General features: G+C 44.1%; 9 non-coding genes and 1 pseudogene across 9 annotated transcripts; all 10 read left to right on the plus strand.

Moving 5' to 3' along the window:
- The first annotated feature begins 376 nt into the window (after positions 1 to 376).
- Positions 377 to 567, plus strand: LOC141244450 (U2 spliceosomal RNA). Its single transcript, XR_012308370.1, has one exon. It is a non-coding gene; the product is annotated as a U2 spliceosomal RNA (small nuclear RNA).
- A 1,115-nt stretch (positions 568 to 1,682) lies between these two features.
- Positions 1,683 to 1,873, plus strand: LOC141244452 (U2 spliceosomal RNA). The gene has a single exon (XR_012308371.1). It is a non-coding gene; the product is annotated as a U2 spliceosomal RNA (small nuclear RNA).
- A 1,111-nt stretch (positions 1,874 to 2,984) lies between these two features.
- Positions 2,985 to 3,175, plus strand: LOC141244453 (U2 spliceosomal RNA). The gene has a single exon (XR_012308372.1). It is a non-coding gene; the product is annotated as a U2 spliceosomal RNA (small nuclear RNA).
- Positions 3,176 to 4,286: 1,111 nt separating this feature from the next.
- On the plus strand, positions 4,287 to 4,477 carry LOC141244408 (U2 spliceosomal RNA). The gene has a single exon (XR_012308333.1). It is a non-coding gene; the product is annotated as a U2 spliceosomal RNA (small nuclear RNA).
- A 1,115-nt stretch (positions 4,478 to 5,592) lies between these two features.
- Positions 5,593 to 5,783, plus strand: LOC141244455 (U2 spliceosomal RNA). The gene has a single exon (XR_012308374.1). It is a non-coding gene; the product is annotated as a U2 spliceosomal RNA (small nuclear RNA).
- A 6,231-nt stretch (positions 5,784 to 12,014) lies between these two features.
- LOC141244421 (U2 spliceosomal RNA) lies at positions 12,015 to 12,190 on the plus strand (annotated as a pseudogene).
- A 1,115-nt stretch (positions 12,191 to 13,305) lies between these two features.
- LOC141244406 (U2 spliceosomal RNA) lies at positions 13,306 to 13,496 on the plus strand. The gene has a single exon (XR_012308331.1). It is a non-coding gene; the product is annotated as a U2 spliceosomal RNA (small nuclear RNA).
- Positions 13,497 to 14,614: 1,118 nt separating this feature from the next.
- LOC141244456 (U2 spliceosomal RNA) lies at positions 14,615 to 14,805 on the plus strand. The gene has a single exon (XR_012308375.1). It is a non-coding gene; the product is annotated as a U2 spliceosomal RNA (small nuclear RNA).
- Positions 14,806 to 15,923: 1,118 nt separating this feature from the next.
- Positions 15,924 to 16,114, plus strand: LOC141244457 (U2 spliceosomal RNA). Its single transcript, XR_012308376.1, has one exon. It is a non-coding gene; the product is annotated as a U2 spliceosomal RNA (small nuclear RNA).
- Positions 16,115 to 17,226: 1,112 nt separating this feature from the next.
- Positions 17,227 to 17,417, plus strand: LOC141244386 (U2 spliceosomal RNA). The gene has a single exon (XR_012308313.1). It is a non-coding gene; the product is annotated as a U2 spliceosomal RNA (small nuclear RNA).
- Positions 17,418 to 18,255: the final 838 nt, after the last annotated feature.

An 18,255-nucleotide genomic window follows, 5' to 3' on the forward strand; every position in this document is an offset into this window, starting at 1 on the left:
AGCAGCAGCCACCTTCAGTCTGCTGCTGGACAGCCAGCAGCAGCAGCAGCAGGAGAGGTATGTAATCAGGAGCCCTCCTGCTAAGGGTAGACAGCTGCTCGTTCCACCCCACCCCCCGCCTTAATTGGTTCTCCTCCCTTCCAACGGTGTTGAGGCGGGTGGGAACAGCAGGGGGTGAAGGTGCTGTGTTTAAAGAGGTGGAGTTATGCAGATCTAAAACGCGTGGATTGCAGCAGCAGCAAGCCGAAAAGTGCAGGCATGTAAGGGATCTAGAGGTTGACAACATGTCTTCTTAACGGGAGTCCAGGAGCTCATCTCCACAAATGGACTTTTCAGGATCCTTGGGTGGCTCCGTAGTTTGAAACCAATTCTGGTTATCGCTTCTCGGCCTTTTGGCTAAGATCAAGTGTAGTATCTGTTCTTATCAGTTTAATATCTGATACGTCCCCTATCTGGGGACCATATATTAAATGGATTTTTAGAACAGGGAGATGGAAAAAGAGCTTGCTCTGTCCACTCCACGCATTGACCTGGTATTGCAGTATCTCCAGGACCGGTGCACCCCTTCTTTAATGCAGTTTCTAAAATCAGAAAGAATTGAATTCAATGTTTTTTGTTCATTTTGCTTGTTTGTCGGATTTTGGGATGGACTCTTTGGCTTTGCTTTTCTTCTCCTCATTGGATTTTTCATGTTCAAAGTTGCAGAAGCCAGATTACAAGCTCATTTTGGTTCAACTTCAGCAACTGTGCATTGCATTGCCATGTAATGTGATGCAATGCTATCTTTCTAGCTCTCCCTTTTTACTTCCTTTTGGATAAACAGACATATTAGGCAAGCATTTTGGAGCTTTCACCTAAATAACTACAGGTGGTGAGATAAGCTGCACAATATAATTGACCTTTCAGTATATTGTTGCACACACACCATCTATTTAGCAAATGCCCTTGTTATCAACAGCAGCCTTTTAAACTCACCTGAGCTAACAGGTATGTGCGCTGGTTACTCTGCTGCGCTTAAAATTTCTTTTTTGGTTTGCTACAATGCCTTTTCTGAAACGTTGTCTCCTTCTGCTGGAACACTGACTTCTTTCATTTAATGCCTGCAGACTATAAAAGAGAACCCAACCCAAAAAGTTTGGTTGATTAGTCTGTGGCATTCTGTTAAACTGTTGCTTATGGCGGTCTCTGTGAGCTTCTCAGCGACATTCAGCCAGCCAGGTATCCTGCCTGCAGTAGATGGAATGTGGCAATGGAACGCTGGCTGCGCGTGTCATAATAGGCTCTGAGCCTTTATATACCTGTGCACAGCAGCAGCCACCTTCAGTCTGCTGCTGGACAGCCAGCAGCAGCAGCAGCAGGAGAGGTATGTAATCAGGAGCCCTCCTGCTAAGGGTAGACAGCTGCTCGTTCCACCCCACCCCCCGCCTTAATTGGTTCTCCTCCCTTCCAACGGTGTTGAGGCGGGTGGGAACAGCAGGGGGTGAAGGTGCTGTGTTTAAAGAGGTGGAGTTATGCAGATCTAAAACGCGTGGATTGCAGCAGCAGCAAGCCGAAAAGTGCAGGCATGTAAGGGATCTAGAGGTTGACAACATGTCTTCTTAACGGGAGTCCAGGAGCTCATCTCCACAAATGGACTTTTCAGGATCCTTGGGTGGCTCCGTAGTTTGAAACCAATTCTGGTTATCGCTTCTCGGCCTTTTGGCTAAGATCAAGTGTAGTATCTGTTCTTATCAGTTTAATATCTGATACGTCCCCTATCTGGGGACCATATATTAAATGGATTTTTAGAACAGGGAGATGGAAAAAGAGCTTGCTCTGTCCACTCCACGCATTGACCTGGTATTGCAGTATCTCCAGGACCGGTGCACCCCTTCTTTAATGCAGTTTCTAAAATCAGAAAGAATTGAATTCAATGTTTTTTGTTCATTTTGCTTGTTTGTCGGATTTTGGGATGGACTCTTTGGCTTTGCTTTTCTTCTCCTCATTGGATTTTTCATGTTCAAAGTTGCAGAAGCCAGATTACAAGCTCATTTTGGTTCAACTTCAGCAACTGTGCATTGCATTGCCATGTAATGTGATGCAATGCTATCTTTCTAGCTCTCCCTTTTTACTTCCTTTTGGATAAACAGACATATTAGGCAAGCATTTTGGAGCTTTCACCTAAATAACTACAGGTGGTGAGATAAGCTGCACAATATAATTGACCTTTCAGTATATTGTTGCACACACACCATCTATTTAGCAAATGCCCTTGTTATCAACAGCAGATTTTAAACTCACCTGAGCTAACAGGTATGTGCGCTGGTTACTCTGCTGCGCTTAAAATTTCTTTTTTGGTTTGCTACAATGCCTTTTCTGAAACGTTGTCTCCTTCTGCTGGAACACTGACTTCTTTCATTTAATGCCTGCAGACTATAAAAGAGAACCCAACCCAAAAAGTTTGGTTGATTAGTCTGTGGCATTCTGTTAAACTGTTGCTTATGGCGGTCTCTGTGAGCTTCTCAGCGACATTCAGCCAGCCAGGTATCCTGCCTGCAGTAGATGGAATGTGGCAATGGAACGCTGGCTGCGCGTGTCATAATAGGCTCTGAGCCTTTATATACCTGTGCACAGCAGCAGCCACCTTCAGTCTGCTGCTGGACAGCCAGCAGCAGCAGCAGGAGAGGTATGTAATCAGGAGCCCTCCTGCTAAGGGTAGACAGCTGCTCGTTCCACCCCACCCCCCGCCTTAATTGGTTCTCCTCCCTTCCAACGGTGTTGAGGCGGGTGGGAACAGCAGGGGGTGAAGGTGCTGTGTTTAAAGAGGTGGAGTTATGCAGATCTAAAACGCGTGGATTGCAGCAGCAGCAAGCCGAAAAGTGCAGGCATGTAAGGGATCTAGAGGTTGACAACATGTCTTCTTAACGGGAGTCCAGGAGCTCATCTCCACAAATGGACTTTTCAGGATCCTTGGGTGGCTCCGTAGTTTGAAACCAATTCTGGTTATCGCTTCTCGGCCTTTTGGCTAAGATCAAGTGTAGTATCTGTTCTTATCAGTTTAATATCTGATACGTCCCCTATCTGGGGACCATATATTAAATGGATTTTTAGAACAGGGAGATGGAAAAAGAGCTTGCTCTGTCCACTCCACGCATTGACCTGGTATTGCAGTATCTCCAGGACCGGTGCACCCCTTCTTTAATGCAGTTTCTAAAATCAGAAAGAATTGAATTCAATGTTTTTTGTTCATTTTGCTTGTTTGTCGGATTTTGGGATGGACTCTTTGGCTTTGCTTTTCTTCTCCTCATTGGATTTTTCATGTTCAAAGTTGCAGAAGCCAGATTACAAGCTCATTTTGGTTCAACTTCAGCAACTGTGCATTGCATTGCCATGTAATGTGATGCAATGCTATCTTTCTAGCTCTCCCTTTTTACTTCCTTTTGGATAAACAGACATATTAGGCAAGCATTTTGGAGCTTTCACCTAAATAACTACAGGTGGTGAGATAAGCTGCACAATATAATTGACCTTTCAGTATATTGTTGCACACACACCATCTATTTAGCAAATGCCCTTGTTATCAACAGCAGATTTTAAACTCACCTGAGCTAACAGGTATGTGCGCTGGTTACTCTGCTGCGCTTAAAATTTCTTTTTTGGTTTGCTACAATGCCTTTTCTGAAACGTTGTCTCCTTCTGCTGGAACACTGACTTCTTTCATTTAATGCCTGCAGACTATAAAAGAGAACCCAACCCAAAAAGTTTGGTTGATTAGTCTGTGGCATTCTGTTAAACTGTTGCTTATGGCGGTCTCTGTGAGCTTCTCAGCGACATTCAGCCAGCCAGGTATCCTGCCTGCAGTAGATGGAATGTGGCAATGGAACGCTGGCTGCGCGTGTCATAATAGGCTCTGAGCCTTTATATACCTGTGCACAGCAGCAGCCACCTTCAGTCTGCTGCTGGACAGCCAGCAGCAGCAGCAGGAGAGGTATGTAATCAGGAGCCCTCCTGCTAAGGGTAGACAGCTGCTCGTTCCACCCCACCCCCCGCCTTAATTGGTTCTCCTCCCTTCCAACGGTGTTGAGGCGGGTGGGAACAGCAGGGGGTGAAGGTGCTGTGTTTAAAGAGGTGGAGTTATGCAGATCTAAAACGCGTGGATTGCAGCAGCAGCAAGCCGAAAAGTGCAGGCATGTAAGGGATCTAGAGGTTGACAACATGTCTTCTTAACGGGAGTCCAGGAGCTCATCTCCACAAATGGACTTTTCAGGATCCTTGGGTGGCTCCGTAGTTTGAAACCAATTCTGGTTATCGCTTCTCGGCCTTTTGGCTAAGATCAAGTGTAGTATCTGTTCTTATCAGTTTAGTATCTGATACGTCCCCTATCTGGGGACCATATATTAAATGGATTTTTAGAACAGGGAGATGGAAAAAGAGCTTGCTCTGTCCACTCCACGCATTGACCTGGTATTGCAGTATCTCCAGGACCGGTGCACCCCTTCTTTAATGCAGTTTCTAAAATCAGAAAGAATTGAATTCAATGTTTTTTGTTCATTTTGCTTGTTTGTCGGATTTTGGGATGGACTCTTTGGCTTTGCTTTTCTTCTCCTCATTGGAGTTTTCATGTTCAAAGTTGCAGAAGCCAGATTACAAGCTCATTTTGGTTCAACTTCAGCAACTGTGCATTGCATTGCCATGTAATGTGATGCAATGCTATCTTTCTAGCTCTCCCTTTTTACTTCCTTTTGGATAAACAGACATATTAGGCAAGCATTTTGGAGCTTTCACCTAAATAACTACAGGTGGTGAGATAAGCTGCACAATATAATTGACCTTTCAGTATATTGTTGCACACACACCATCTATTTAGCAAATGCCCTTGTTATCAACAGCAGCCTTTTAAACTCACCTGAGCTAACAGGTATGTGCGCTGGTTACTCTGCTGCGCTTAAAATTTCTTTTTTGGTTTGCTACAATGCCTTTTCTGAAACGTTGTCTCCTTCTGCTGGAACACTGACTTCTTTCATTTAATGTCTGCAGACTATAAAAGAGAACCCAACCCAAAAAGTTTGGTTGATTAGTCTGTGGCATTCTGTTAAACTGTTGCTTATGGCGGTCTCTGTGAGCTTCTCAGCGACATTCAGCCAGCCAGGTATCCTGCCTGCAGTAGATGGAATGTGGCAATGGAACGCTGGCTGCGCGTGTCATAATAGGCTCTGAGCCTTTATATACCTGTGCACAGCAGCAGCCACCTTCAGTCTGCTGCTGGACAGCCAGCAGCAGCAGCAGCAGGAGAGGTATGTAATCAGGAGCCCTCCTGCTAAGGGTAGACAGCTGCTCGTTCCACCCCACCCCCCAACTTAATTGGTTCTCCTCCCTTCCAACGGTGTTGAGGCGGGTGGGAACAGCAGGGGGTGAAGGTGCTGTGTTTAAAGAGGTGGAGTTATGCAGATCTAAAACGCGTGGATTGCAGCAGCAGCAAGCCGAAAAGTGCAGGCATGTAAGGGATCTAGAGGTTGACAACATGTCTTCTTAACGGGAGTCCAGGAGCTCATCTCCACAAATGGACTTTTCAGGATCCTTGGGTGGCTCCGTAGTTTGAAACCAATTCTGGTTATCGCTTCTCGGCCTTTTGGCTAAGATCAAGTGTAGTATCTGTTCTTATCAGTTTAATATCTGATACGTCCCCTATCTGGGGACCATATATTAAATGGATTTTTAGAACAGGGAGATGGAAAAAGAGCTTGCTCTGTCCACTCCACGCATTGACCTGGTATTGCAGTATCTCCAGGACCGGTGCACCCCTTCTTTAATGCAGTTTCTAAAATCAGAAAGAATTGAATTCAATGTTTTTTGTTCATTTTGCTTGTTTGTCGGATTTTGGGATGGACTTTTTGGCTTTGCTTTTCTTCTCCTCATTGGATTTTTCATGTTCAAAGTTGCAGAAGCCAGATTACAAGCTCATTTTGGTTCAACTTCAGCAACTGTGCATTGCATTGCCATGTAATGTGATGCAATGCTATCTTTCTAGCTCTCCCTTTTTACTTCCTTTTGGATAAACAGACATATTAGGCAAGCATTTTGGAGCTTTCACCTAAATAACTACAGGTGGTGAGATAAGCTGCACAATATAATTGACCTTTCAGTATATTGTTGCACACACACCATCTATTTAGCAAATGCCCTTGTTATCAACAGCAGCCTTTTAAACTCACCTGAGCTAACAGGTATGTGCGCTGGTTACTCTGCTGCGCTTAAAATTTCTTTTTTGGTTTGCTACAATGCCTTTTCTGAAACGTTGTCTCCTTCTGCTGGAACACTGACTTCTTTCATTTAATGCCTGCAGACTATAAAAGAGAACCCAACCCAAAAAGTTTGGTTGATTAGTCTGTGGCATTCTGTTAAACTGTTGCTTATGGCGGTCTCTGTGAGCTTCTCAGCGACATTCAGCCAGCCAGGTATCCTGCCTGCAGTAGATGGAATGTGGCAATGGAACGCTGGCTGCGCGTGTCATAATAGGCTCTGAGCCTTTATATACCTGTGCACAGCAGCAGCCACCTTCAGTCTGCTGCTGGACAGCCAGCAGCAGCAGCAGCAGGAGAGGTATGTAATCAGGAGCCCTCCTGCTAAGGGTAGACAGCTGCTCGTTCCACCCCACCCCCCGCCTTAATTGGTTCTCCTCCCTTCCAACGGTGTTGAGGCGGGTGGGAACAGCAGGGGGTGAAGGTGCTGTGTTTAAAGAGGTGGAGTTATGCAGATCTAAAACGCGTGGATTGCAGCAGCAGCAAGCCGAAAAGTGCAGGCATGTAAGGGATCTAGAGGTTGACAACATGTCTTCCTAACGGGAGTCCAGGAGCTCATCTCCACAAATGGACTTTTCAGGATCCTTGGGTGGCTCCGTAGTTTGAAACCAATTCTGGTTATCGCTTCTCGGCCTTTTGGCTAAGATACCACATCTTGCCAGAAGGATTCTAAGCCAATCGTGCCCTTGGCCTTGAGGCATCGGCGGTGTAAAAGCCGTCTTAAGCCTCATGCTGCTTTAGGGGGCAGATACGCAAAGAAACCAAGAAGGCGATCGACCCTATCTACCTTTTGAAGATGGCATCAGCAGTAGCGGCCGCAGTGCGCTATGCCAGAGCTGGTGACCTTCGCATCAAGAACTCTTTCAAGATCGAAGTGGACGATGCATCCAAGGAGAAGTTGACCTTGAAGTTTTTCGTGAGGAGAGTGCTGCTGGAGATCCTAGGAGTAAAGAGGGAAGACATCCTGGCCCTTCAAGATCGCCCCGGTTCCTTCACTTTGACTCTGGAGTCGGAGTATGCGTGCCAGAACCTCTTCCGCCAGATTCACCTGCACCTTTCAGATGAGGATCTTAAAGGACTCACCTTTGTCATCCTTTACTCCGGTGGAGAGAAGCCGCTCGTGGTTCAGATGAGCAACCCTCATGTTCCCTTAGTTAATATTATTTGCTTTCTTCAAAACTATTTCCCAGAACTGCGGTATTCCCACAAGGTCATGAATGAGGAAAACCTCTGGACGGGAAAGCATAAATTTTTTGTTAAATTTTGTGAAGATCCAAATGGCATTGGTGGTCAGCGTCATCCTCCGTCAAGTTTCCTGATCGGTAGGGAGCGGGGGCGCCTCTTCTACCCGGACATGCCCCTCTTCTGCCGGAAATGCATGTGTTTCGGTCACACTTATGAGAACTGCAAGGAGGAGGTGGCAATCTGTAAGAAGTGCTACAAGCATGGACATGCCACAATGGACTGTACCAATGAGATGGTGTGCAACATCTGCCGGGTCCCAGGTCACTCCTTCCGGGAGTGTCCTTTGAAGAAAAAGGCGGAAACCTATGCTGAAACGCTGGCAAAGCAACCTGCCCGTGTGCCTCCATCTGCTCCCGGGGGGCAGAGGCAACCCTCTGCTGTTCCTGCTCCTGCGGGTGCGTCTACAGCGCGGGGGCAGTCTTCTAGCTCTCCAGTACCTGCTCCACAGACCAAGCCTGCTAGTACATCAGGTGGTACGTCTGCACCTGCTGCACAGAGGAAGCCAACCAACCCTCCTGCTCCTGCTGCTAAGGGGGGTCCCACCGGTGCTCCTGTATCTACTGTGCGAACACAACCCCCTGTAGGCGGGTCCACAAGCACTTCAGTGCCTGCTGCGCAGGGAAAACCTGCCAGTTCTCCTATTCCTGCTGCGCATAAGCCCACGTCTATGCAGAAACCTCCAGCTGAGAAACCTGTCCGTCCTGAGAGGAGGGAAGCTTCATCTAAGGACTGGGCTGCTGATTCTGATCCGGGTGATATGGTGGTGGAGGGGAGTCCCTCTGCTGAAATCGGGACATTTAGCTCGGAGGAAGAAGCAATGGAGCTGGAAACTCGTAGGAAAAGGAAAACAGATGATAGGTCTGATGAGAATGTGGCCAGGGAGACTTCCAAGAAGTGTCCATTAAAACCAAGTCTTCTGCAATACAAGCCAATGGCTCCCGCTGCCCCTCCTGAGGAGCCAAGGCCTTCAGACCCTATAAACATTTCTTTTTCGGACTCAGAAGTGCAGAGCCCGTTAACATCGGTGGGCTTTATGTCTGATTCTGACAGTAGTGTGACCTGAACTATCCTATCATGACCTCATCAATTAAAGTAGCCTCGCTCAATGTGAGGAGTATAAGGGGCTCTACAAGAAGGGCTGCTTTGTTTTCCTACCTGTCAACAGTGGACTGTGATGTCTTTTGTTTGCAAGAATGTAACATTGACTTTGATATGAATTATGCAGATTTAAGAAAAGATTGGCCTCATGGGCCCTCTATCTGGTCCGGAGATAATGAAAATCGTTCCTCTGGCATTGGAGTGCTGTTTAGGTCGCATGACTTTAAAATCAACTGTTTTGTGGACATTTCTTCTGGACGTGCTCTTTTCTTAAATATTAGTTTTAAAGGTGTGGACTTTAGACTTTTGAACATTTATGCTTCTCCGGTGAAGGAAGAGAGACATCAGTTGTTTGAAGATGTGCAATATTACCTACCTGGTTCATCGCCTCTGATGTTCTGTGGGGATTTCAATTGTGTCTTGCCTGGTGAAGGGAGAAGCGGGAGTTCCACCGTTCCTAAAAAAGACAAAACAGAGAAACAACTAAAGGATTTGTTAACTGATTTTTTTCTTAGAGACTCCTGGAAAGAGATCCGTAGTAATGATCCCGGTTATACTTGGGAGAACTCTTCTTCTAAATCTCGTATTGATTTTATTTTCATGTCCCAATATGTGAATGTCAAATCTGTTGTCTTAATCCCAAACATTTTTTCAGATCATAAGATGTTGCTATCAGAGTTAGAATTACCTGGGCTTGTCAAGGCAAGAGGAGTTTGGAGGCTAAATACAACATTGTTACAAGATCCTAAGGTAAGAACAGATTTTAAAGCGTTTTTTAATTATTTAAGAACAAAACAACAAAAATTTTTAACTCTGCTAGAATGGTGGGAATACAGCAAGATGAAGATAAAAAGTTTTTTTATCAAGGTCAGCATAGCCAATGCAAGAGAAAAGTCCGCTTGGCATAAAAGGCTTATTACTAAATTGCAGACCTGTTATCAACTAAGAGATGTGGGACTTGAAATGGACGATTTAATTGAAGCAACAAAAAAAGAAATTAAAAAGAGTATAGAGTCGAAGGGTAAGGAAATAATTTATAACTCAAAAATTGAAGTGATGGAGAAAAATGAAAAGTGCTCAAGATTTTTTTTTAAAAAAGTAGTTGCTGCTAAGGAAATGATAACAGAATTAGAGGGTGAAACTACAACTGAAGGTATGCTCAACCAAGCTCACCAGTTTTATCAGCAGCTTTTTAATGAGAAAACTATAGACCAGTCTTTTACTGAAGATGCCCTTAATTCATTAAAAAATAGTCTGAGCCGCGAAGACCAAGAATTGTTATGCACTGAAGTCACCTTGTCGGAAGTAGATGCTGCTATCAAAAGTTTTTCCTATGGGAAAACCCCTGGTTCTGACGGTTTGCCTGTTGAATTTTATCGTGAATTTTGGAATTTTTTAAAACCCGACTTGTTTTTAGTAATCAAAGAAGCTTTTAAGTGTGATATCCTGCCTATATCTTGGAGAAGTGGTCTGGTCTCCCTGATTTTTAAAAAAGGAGCCAAATCCCATCTGGCAAACTGGAGACCAATCACACTGTTGAATGTTGATTACAAGTTGATGTCCAAAATTTTAGTGAACCGTTTTAAAAAAGTTTTATCCAAAGTTATTTATGAAAACCAGGTATGTGGGGTGCCAGGAAGAGGAGTTGCGGAGCATCTCAATACCATCCGCGATGTCATATGGTACCAGCAATCCAGGAAGCAAGACTTAGCAATTTTATCGTTGGATTTTCAAAAGGCTTTTGATCGTGTCTCTCATTGTTTTTTATGGTTGGTTTTAAAAAAAATGGGCTTCCCTGAAATTTTTATCAAGCAAGTGGCACTTTTATATAAGAACTCTTTTAGTAAAATTTTAATCAATGGATTTTTGTCTAATGAAGTGTTTTTGCATTCAGGTGTGAAGCAAGGCTGCCCTTTGTCCCCAGTGCTATTTATATGTGCAATAGAGCCTCTTTTATCTATGCTACGAGAGGATAAAGTGATTAAAGGTGTCCCTATCCCTGGAGGACATGGAAGAGATGTGAAGGTAATGGGCTACATGGATGATATTACTATTTTTTGTTCATCACCTGCCGCTCTCAGGAGAGCTATAAGAACGACCAATTTTTTTTGTGAAGCCTCAGGTTTTAAGTTAAACATTGAGAAATGTGATTGTTTTGTCCGTGGCAATTGGGCGGATGTGTCCATCCCTGATCTCCCGATGCAGTCAGAGAAGATTAAAATTCTGGGCGTGATTTTTGATCGACAGAATGATGGAATGAAGAGCTGGGATGGAGTAAGGGACAAAATACAAAAGAAGATTGACTTTTGGAAATTAAGAAAATTAACAATCGAAGGTAAAGTTTTAATTATTAAGGCCCTTCTGCTTCCTGTCATGTTATATCTCAGTTATGTTTATCCCCCAAGTGACCTTACAGCGAGAAGATTACAGAGAATGCTGTTTGAATTTGTGTGGAACTCTAAGTTCGAAAAGGTGAAGAGAGAAACAATGTACAAGATGCACCACCTTGGTGGTAAGGATGTTCCCAACGTCAAACTGTTTTTATACTCCAAGTTTTTTAGCCTCTGTTTTAAATATATGTTTGCTTCAAGCCCTTGGGCACATTTTTTAAGATATGCAGCTGGCCACATTTTTAGGAGGCGAAAGTGGATATCCATTTCTTTAACAAGCCCAGTGTTGTTATCACCTCCACAACAATATGCCATCCTGGAGAAAGTTATCAGATTATATGGCCTAGATTCTTTTGAGATGGAGACATTGAAGAATGCAAGGAAGCTGCTGCAGCAATTAAAAAAGAAAGAAACTTTGACGCCCATAAGCCATTATTCATATAGCAGAGTCACTAAAATATGGAATTTAACAAATGCACCTTACCTGATGAATCAACATAAAGACTTAGCTTGGATGATTGTGCAGGAATGTTTACCGACTCGTGATTTCCAGTATAAAAGAAGACTTAGCACTATACAAACCTGCCCGAGGCATCAGTGCAATAATGATGAGACTACTATGCACCTTATTTGGAATTGTGATTTTGCACAGCAAGTGTGGAAAGACTGTGGTGAGCTTTTAAAATTTTTATCTGGTCTTAATTTTTTAAGCCATGAAGTGGTTTTATATGGGATTTTACCAAACATGACGAAAGAAAAAGAGAGAGTTTTATGGTGCACTTTGAGTTGTGTTAAAAGTGCTCTATGGAAGACCAGAAACATATTGTTGTTTAAAAGAGACTATATAGAAGTCAAGGATTGTATAAGACTGGCATTAAGTGAAATTTATATGTACTACCTAATGGATATGAAGAAGCTTGGAAAGAAAAGAGCCCTGAGTATATGGAACTATCACCTATGGAAGATGTTATTTTAAAGCTCTGAAGAAAAGATAAAGACTACGATATTTTAAATATAAACGCAAAATCTGTTCTTATCAGTTTAATATCTGATACGTCCCCTATATGGGGACCATATATTAAATGGATTTTTAGAACAGGGAGATGGAAAAAGAGCTTGCTCTGTCCACTCCACGCATTGACCTGGTATTGCAGTATCTCCAGGACCGGTGCACCCCTTCTTTAATGCAGTTTCTAAAATCAGAAAGAATTGAATTCAATGTTTTTTGTTCATTTTGCTTGTTTGTCGGATTTTGGGATGGACTCTTTGGCTTTGCTTTTCTTCTCCTCATTGGATTTTTCATGTTCAAAGTTGCAGAAGCCAGATTACAAGCTCATTTTGGTTCAACTTCAGCAACTGTGCATTGCATTGCCATGTAATGTGATGCAATGCTATCTTTCTAGCTCTCCCTTTTTACTTCCTTTTGGATAAACAGACATATTAGGCAAGCATTTTGGAGCTTTCACCTAAATAACTACAGGTGGTGAGATAAGCTGCACAATATAATTGACCTTTCAGTATATTGTTGCACACACACCATCTATTTAGCAAATGCCCTTGTTATCAACAGCAGCCTTTTAAACTCACCTGAGCTAACAGGTATGTGCGCTGGTTACTCTGCTGCGCTTAAAATTTCTTTTTTGGTTTGCTACAATGCCTTTTCTGAAACGTTGTCTCCTTCTGCTGGAACACTGACTTCTTTCATTTAATGCCTGCAGACTATAAAAGAGAACCCAACCCAAAAAGTTTGGTTGATTAGTCTGTGGCATTCTGTTAAACTGTTGCTTATGGCGGTCTCTGTGAGCTTCTCAGCGACATTCAGCCAGCCAGGTATCCTGCCTGCAGTAGATGGAATGTGGCAATGGAACGCTGGCTGCGCGTGTCATAATAGGCTCTGAGCCTTTATATACCTGTGCACAGCAGCAGCCACCTTCAGTCTGCTGCTGGACAGCCAGCAGCAGCAGCAGCAGGAGAGGTATGTAATCAGGAGCCCTCCTGCTAAGGGTAGACAGCTGCTCGTTCCACCCCACCCCCCGCCTTAATTGGTTCTCCTCCCTTCCAACGGTGTTGAGGCGGGTGGGAACAGCAGGGGGTGAAGGTGCTGTGTTTAAAGAGGTGGAGTTATGCAGATCTAAAACGCGTGGATTGCAGCAGCAGCAAGCCGAAAAGTGCAGGCATGTAAGGGATCTAGAGGTTGACAACATGTCTTCTTAACGGGAGTCCAGGAGCTCATCTCCACAAATGGACTTTTCAGGATCCTTGGGTGGCTCCGTAGTTTGAAACCAATTCTGGTTATCGCTTCTCGGCCTTTTGGCTAAGATCAAGTGTAGTATCTGTTCTTATCAGTTTAATATCTGATACGTCCCCTATCTGGGGACCATATATTAAATGGATTTTTAGAACAGGGAGATGGAAAAAGAGCTTGCTCTGTCCACTCCATGCATTTACCTGGTATTGCAGTATCTCCAGGACCGGTGCACCCCTTCTTTAATGCAGTTTCTAAAATCAGAAAGAATTGAATTCAATGTTTTTTGTTCATTTTGCTTGTTTGTCGGATTTTGGGATGGACTCTTTGGCTTTGCTTTTCTTCTCCTCATTGGATTTTTCATGTTCAAAGTTGCAGAAGCCAGATTACAAGCTCATTTTGGTTCAACTTCAGCAACTGTGCATTGCATTGCCATGTAATGTGATGCAATGCTATCTTTCTAGCTCTCCCTTTTTACTTCCTTTTGGATAAACAGACATATTAGGCAAGCATTTTGGAGCTTTCACCTAAATAACTACAGGTGGTGAGATAAGCTGCACAATATAATTGACCTTTCAGTATATTGTTGCACACACACCATCTATTTAGCAAATGCCCTTGTTATGAACAGCAGCCTTTTAAACTCACCTGAGCTAACAGGTATGTGCGCTGGTTACTCTGCTGCGCTTAAAATTTCTTTTTTGGTTTGCTACAATGCCTTTTCTGAAACGTTGTCTCCTTCTGCTGGAACACTGACTTCTTTCATTTAATGCCTGCAGACTATAAAAGAGAACCCAACCCAAAAAGTTTGGTTGATTAGTCTGTGGCATTCTGTTAAACTGTTGCTTATGGCGGTCTCTGTGAGCTTCTCAGCGACATTCAGCCAGCCAGGTATCCTGCCTGCAGTAGATGGAATGTGGCAATGGAACGCTGGCTGCGCGTGTCATAATAGGCTCTGAGCCTTTATATACCTGTGCACAGCAGCAGCCACCTTCAGTCTGCTGCTGGACAGCCAGCAGCAGCAGCAGCAGCAGGAGAGGTATGTAATCAGGAGCCCTCCTGCTAAGGGTAGACAGCTGCTCGTTCCACCCCACCCCCCGCCTTAATTGGTTCTCCTCCCTTCCAACGGTGTTGAGGCGGGTGGGAACAGCAGGGGGTGAAGGTGCTGTGTTTAAAGAGGTGGAGTTATGCAGATCTAAAACGCGTGGATTGCAGCAGCAGCAAGCCGAAAAGTGCAGGCATGTAAGGGATCTAGAGGTTGACAACATGTCTTCTTAACGGGAGTCCAGGAGCTCATCTCCACAAATGGACTTTTCAGGATCCTTGGGTGGCTCCGTAGTTTGAAACCAATTCTGGTTATCGCTTCTCGGCCTTTTGGCTAAGATCAAGTGTAGTATCTGTTCTTATCAGTTTAATATCTGATACGTCCCCTATCTGGGGACCATATATTAAATGGATTTTTAGAACAGGGAGATGGAAAAAGAGCTTGCTCTGTCCACTCCACGCATTGACCTGGTATTGCAGTATCTCCAGGACCGGTGCACCCCTTCTTTAATGCAGTTTCTAAAATCAGAAAGAATTGAATTCAATGTTTTTTGTTCATTTTGCTTGTTTGTCGGATTTTGGGATGGACTCTTTGGCTTTGCTTTTCTTCTCCTCATTGGATTTTTCATGTTCAAAGTTGCAGAAGCCAGATTACAAGCTCATTTTGGTTCAACTTCAGCAACTGTGCATTGCATTGCCATGTAATGTGATGCAATGCTATCTTTCTAGCTCTCCCTTTTTACTTCCTTTTGGATAAACAGACATATTAGGCAAGCATTTTGGAGCTTTCACCTAAATAACTACAGGTGGTGAGATAAGCTGCACAATATAATTGACCTTTCAGTATATTGTTGCACACACACCATCTATTTAGCAAATGCCCTTGTTATCAACAGCAGCCTTTTAAACTCACCTGAGCTAACAGGTATGTGCGCTGGTTACTCTGCTGCGCTTAAAATTTCTTTTTTGGTTTGCTACAATGCCTTTTCTGAAACGTTGTCTCCTTCTGCTGGAACACTGACTTCTTTCATTTAATGCCTGCAGACTATAAAAGAGAACCCAACCCAAAAAGTTTGGTTGATTAGTCTGTGGCATTCTGTTAAACTGTTGCTTATGGCGGTCTCTGTGAGCTTCTCAGCGACATTCAGCCAGCCAGGTATCCTGCCTGCAGTAGATGGAATGTGGCAATGGAACGCTGGCTGCGCGTGTCATAATAGGCTCTGAGCCTTTATATACCTGTGCACAGCAGCAGCCACCTTCAGTCTGCTGCTGGACAGCCAGCAGCAGCAGCAGCAGCAGGAGAGGTATGTAATCAGGAGCCCTCCTGCTAAGGGTAGACAGCTGCTCGTTCCACCCCACCCCCCGCCTTAATTGGTTCTCCTCCCTTCCAACGGTGTTGAGGCGGGTGGGAACAGCAGGGGGTGAAGGTGCTGTGTTTAAAGAGGTGGAGTTATGCAGATCTAAAACGCGTGGATTGCAGCAGCAGCAAGCCGAAAAGTGCAGGCATGTAAGGGATCTAGAGGTTGACAACATGTCTTCTTAACGGGAGTCCAGGAGCTCATCTCCACAAATGGACTTTTCAGGATCCTTGGGTGGCTCCGTAGTTTGAAACCAATTCTGGTTATCGCTTCTCGGCCTTTTGGCTAAGATCAAGTGTAGTATCTGTTCTTATCAGTTTAATATCTGATACGTCCCCTATCTGGGGACCATATATTAAATGGATTTTTAGAACAGGGAGATGGAAAAAGAGCTTGCTCTGTCCACTCCACGCATTGACCTGGTATTGCAGTATCTCCAGGACCGGTGCACCCCTTCTTTAATGCAGTTTCTAAAATCAGAAAGAATTGAATTCAATGTTTTTTGTTCATTTTGCTTGTTTGTCGGATTTTGGGATGGACTCTTTGGCTTTGCTTTTCTTCTCCTCATTGGATTTTTCATGTTCAAAGTTGCAGAAGCCAGATTACAAGCTCATTTTGGTTCAACTTCAGCAACTGTGCATTGCATTGCCATGTAATGTGATGCAATGCTATCTTTCTAGCTCTCCCTTTTTACTTCCTTTTGGATAAACAGACATATTAGGCAAGCATTTTGGAGCTTTCACCTAAATAACTACAGGTGGTGAGATAAGCTGCACAATATAATTGACCTTTCAGTATATTGTTGCACACACACCATCTATTTAGCAAATGCCCTTGTTATCAACAGCAGCCTTTTAAACTCACCTGAGCTAACAGGTATGTGCGCTGGTTACTCTGCTGCGCTTAAAATTTCTTTTTTGGTTTGCTACAATGCCTTTTCTGAAACGTTGTCTCCTTCTGCTGGAACACTGACTTCTTTCATTTAATGCCTGCAGACTATAAAAGAGAACCCAACCCAAAAAGTTTGGTTGATTAGTCTGTGGCATTCTGTTAAACTGTTGCTTATGGCGGTCTCTGTGAGCTTCTCAGCGACATTCAGCCAGCCAGGTATCCTGCCTGCAGTAGATGGAATGTGGCAATGGAACGCTGGCTGCGCGTGTCATAATAGGCTCTGAGCCTTTATATACCTGTGCACAGCAGCAGCCACCTTCAGTCTGCTGCTGGACAGCCAGCAGCAGCAGCAGGAGAGGTATGTAATCAGGAGCCCTCCTGCTAAGGGTAGACAGCTGCTCGTTCCACCCCACCCCCGGCCTTAATTGGTTCTCCTCCCTTCCAACGGTGTTGAGGCGGGTGGGAACAGCAGGGGGTGAAGGTGCTGTGTTTAAAGAGGTGGAGTTATGCAGATCTAAAACGCGTGGATTGCAGCAGCAGCAAGCCGAAAAGTGCAGGCATGTAAGGGATCTAGAGGTTGACAACATGTCTTCTTAACGGGAGTCCAGGAGCTCATCTCCACAAATGGACTTTTCAGGATCCTTGGGTGGCTCCGTAGTTTGAAACCAATTCTGGTTATCGCTTCTCGGCCTTTTGGCTAAGATCAAGTGTAGTATCTGTTCTTATCAGTTTAATATCTGATACGTCCCCTATATGGGGACCATATATTAAATGGATTTTTAGAACAGGGAGATGGAAAAAGAGCTTGCTCTGTCCACTCCATGCATTGACCTGGTATTGCAGTATCTCCAGGACCGGTGCACCCCTTCTTTAATGCAGTTTCTAAAATCAGAAAGAATTGAATTCAATGTTTTTTGTTCATTTTGCTTGTTTGTCGGATTTTGGGATGGACTCTTTGGCTTTGCTTTTCTTCTCCTCATTGGATTTTTCATGTTCAAAGTTGCAGAAGCCAGATTACAAGCTCATTTTGGTTCAACTTCAGCAACTGTGCATTGCATTGCCATGTAATGTGATGCAATGCTATCTTTCTAGCTCTCCCTTTTTACTTCCTTTTGGATAAACAGACATATTAGGCAAGCATTTTGGAGCTTTCACCTAAATAACTACAGGTGGTGAGATAAGCTGCACAATATAATTGACCTTTCAGTATATTGTTGCACACACACCATCTATTTAGCAAATGCCCTTGTTATCAACAGCAGCCTTTTAAACTCACCTGAGCTAACAGGTATGTGCGCTGGTTACTCTGCTGCGCTTAAAATTTCTTTTTTGGTTTGCTACAATGCCTTTTCTGAAACGTTGTCTCCTTCTGCTGGAACACTGACTTCTTTCATTTAATGCCTGCAGACTATAAAAGAGAACCCAACCCAAAAAGTTTGGTTGATTAGTCTGTGGCATTCTGTTAAACTGTTGCTTATGGCGGTCTCTGTGAGCTTCTCAGCGACATTCAGCCAGCCAGGTATCCTGCCTGCAGTAGATGGAATGTGGCAATGGAACGCTGGCTGCGCGTGTCATAATAGGCTCTGAGCCTTTATATACCTGTGCACAGCAGCAGCCACCTTCAGTCTGCTGCTGGACAGCCAGCAGCAGCAGCAGCAGGAGAGGTATGTAATCAGGAGCCCTCCTGCTAAGGGTAGACAGCTGCT

The sequence above is a fragment of the Phyllobates terribilis genome, unplaced genomic scaffold, assembly GCF_046119375.1.
Source record: "Phyllobates terribilis strain yellow unplaced genomic scaffold, ASM4611937v1 Scaffold_1559__1_contigs__length_258526, whole genome shotgun sequence".
NCBI lineage: Eukaryota > Metazoa > Chordata > Amphibia > Anura > Dendrobatidae > Phyllobates > Phyllobates terribilis.